The sequence below is a fragment of the Malurus melanocephalus genome, unplaced genomic scaffold (assembly GCF_030028575.1).
Source record: "Malurus melanocephalus ecotype Western Australia unplaced genomic scaffold, MMel_1.1 scaffold_112, whole genome shotgun sequence".
Lineage (NCBI taxonomy): Eukaryota > Metazoa > Chordata > Aves > Passeriformes > Maluridae > Malurus > Malurus melanocephalus.
Window position 1 is genome coordinate 175,101 of NW_026623344.1, and position 3,265 is coordinate 178,365.

The window sequence follows — 3,265 nt, forward strand, 5'->3', positions numbered from 1 at the left end:
TTTTTTTTTGTTTGTTTTTTGTTAGATAAGTATTTATGCTTAGTGTAAACATTCTGTGAATGAAGTTGATGCTTCCGTGGAATATATTAATATATTACTGTATATCCACATTTTCATGGAATGGTACAGTGGGAGACTGAGCAAACACTCTTCTGGCAACTTAGTGGAACAACTAAAAGGCTTTGCATGCTTGCTTCTTTAAGCTGCTTTTTTCTTTAGTGAATACAGTAGTCTATATTTGATGAAAAGAAAAAGTAACCATCACCATTTACTCACAATTCCCAGGAGAACTGTTAACAAGCTGTTAGGCTTCTTGTCAATGCTAACTAAATATAACACATGCCAGACAATAGAACAGCTACCAAGGGATCATTATGTTGCCCTTTGAGTATGGTGGATAGTAATCATTCGTCATTTGTAATCTTGTGTCCTTTTGCAGATCCCTAAAATAATGTTGGATTATGATGTTGAAAYAAATGTTGATGGAATGCTTGTCTTTTCCAATCAACTCTGAATACATATAGTACGGTCTCAAGATGTTAAGAGTGTTGCAGTCTGTCTGACCCCCTTTGCAGGAGTAGTGTAGTGTGTTAATCAGGTCTGCTTTGATGTGATCCGTATCAATGGRCGGGTTTGGAAAAACCTCGAAGTAAGCAGTCAGTGTTACTGGTGATTTATTTTGCTCTTTTGACCCTCTAGGATCCCCATTCACTTGTAAAGTATACTTTATTTGGCCTAATGTTTTCTAGATGTAAAGAAAATGGTATTTTTAAAAAAAAAATCTAGAAATTCAATCCTTTATGCACCAAAGTTGGCTTTGAAAAGGAAAGTAAAATCATTTTCTTGCTTAATAAGCAAGAAACCGTGGATTTTTTTTAACTGACAAATAGAGATGCGTCTAACCTGTTAGTCTTTGTATGGAGACAAAAATGTTGCGTATAGATAATAGGACATTGCTTGTAAATATTTCAGCAGATTTGTAATATATTTTTATATTATGAAATGTACTGTAGATGTTTTTCTAGAGGCATGAAAGTTAAAATGTATATATTACGGTAGAAATAATATTGAAGGATATTGTAATTCACTAGTGCTGCCAGAAGAATTGTTTAAAAAAAGCACCTTCCTTAACAGTAAAAAAACCTTCTTTTACATACCTAAGGGACTATATACTACTGTTAGTATCTGTTGTAAGAACAAAAATACATTGAACATCCTTCCCAGAAATCTTAGAGGGATGAATAGTACCCATAATTAATTCATGGCACTCCTTTCTAATAGTGAACACAGAATTAGTTTTTTCCTTACTGTTGGAAGGAACTAATATGTAAAATTTGTATGGATATAAGCAGTCAAACTGCAGAGTTAGTCCTCCTTATTGGGGAGGAATTTACTACAGTGAAACTAATAACCAGCAGTTTTTACACTAAATTTTTATTAAATAGATTAAGACTTAAAGTAACCCTTTGGTTGCAGAAGTGAGCATATCCTAATGTAATACAAATGCATTCTGCATTGGTACTGACACAAGTCTTGCTTAGCACCAGTGGGTTAAAAATGTTACTTATATACACAAAAATTAATCTTATCAACGATATGAAGTGCAGATTAAAAGCACCACTAATATAAGATGTTCTGGAATGGTTGTTTAATAAGGGTATTATTCATAAAATCTGTAGTGACATGACTTTATTTTTGGAAAAAATGCAGTGTTTTGGTTTTTTATTTTTTTTTGCTTGAGCACTTCACCTACTGCTTTTTCTGTACCTATAAAGTAATCCGTAATCTTTGTTTCTTTTTTTTTTTAATTTGTTATAAAATTGCCAAATAGAAGTGTTTCAGATATAGTTTGTATTTGTATTTTTTTAATTTTATTGCTTCATGAGTTTCTTGTAAGTCATTTATAATTGACAGATGATTGTAGACCTTGCCTAAGTATTTTTTCTAATAAAACAAAGCAAACAAACCTYATAAGCTTCGAAATTGTAAGATTTCAATGAAGTTTTCCTAGACGAATATAAAAATGACACTATTTCCTCTGCAAGTTGTAACACACAGCTTTACAGAATGGGGAATTCATGGATTCATGTCATGCAGTATTCATGTAAAATGTGATTTTTCTTCGGCTTGAGAGAACTATAATCTGGTGTTCTCATGGTACRGTTTCTTGCTTTGGAAGGAAAAATCAGTTTAAATAACAAACATCTGTGAGGAAATGGATATCCTGAAGTTAATTAAACTTCCATAATAGTCCAAAGGTAAGTGGACTTTTGGCTGGTTTTTACCTTGAAGTTATCCAAGTGAATTGCTCGAACTATTTATGCTTGAAAGTTRTTTGTATTCTACAAATTTTGGGGTTACTTGGTGGTGTTGTGTTTTAAATGACAGTCCTATGTCTCTAAAGCTCTGCTGCAGTTTTTGTGTGTCCCTGGATAGATTTCACTTTTGTTGAAATTCCAGGTACATGGAACTGGCATGGTTTGCAGGGGGGGCATTTATCACTTTGGTCTGAAAATTATCTTACTATTACTCTTGGAAAGTGTTTATGGAAGAATTGGCCTCTCCCCTTTTAAGTAACTATGTGCTTTGTTTTGGGATATTTGGGATGTWACATTTAAAGTTTTATCCCTTATTATTTTCTCAAGAAAATACTTCAATATGAGATTTTCCCAGCATCTATGGATTGCGTTCTCTCCCAGCTCGAGTGATTATTTCCTTCGTAGAGAAATGTCTGCTCCTTGAAAGTCACACTTTTCAGGAGTTGCAGTGTACACAAATATCCGTGTATAGAATCACCAGGGGTTTTTTTAATATGTTGGCTGGATTTTACAGTTTTCTAAAATGGAATAATGGAATTTGTGAGTGAGGAATGGTGTTTTGGGGTTGCATATCAACTCTGTCTTTTGTTTAAGTGGATGGAAATTCTCATCTGGGAAAACTTGCTGGCATTTGGGCACAGCAAACAGCTGATTGTTTGGTACTACTTCTTATTTGATTTGCTAAAGCACCTTAATAATCTGTTTATTAAAGACAGCAGAAGCCGATTGGTGCTTTTCTAATATTTYGCATATTAATTTTCTCAAACTACTCTGGTTCTTACAGATTTTGGCCTRGTTGTGCAATAGGTTGCACTGTATTTTTCTTCTGTAGTCCATTTAATAATAATATCAGTCATTTCAGTTTGAATTGCACATTAATTCTGGACTAGCTTCATTTGRGAACAAACAAGTGAATTGTGTTCAAGCATGCATTGTTTTTAACAATA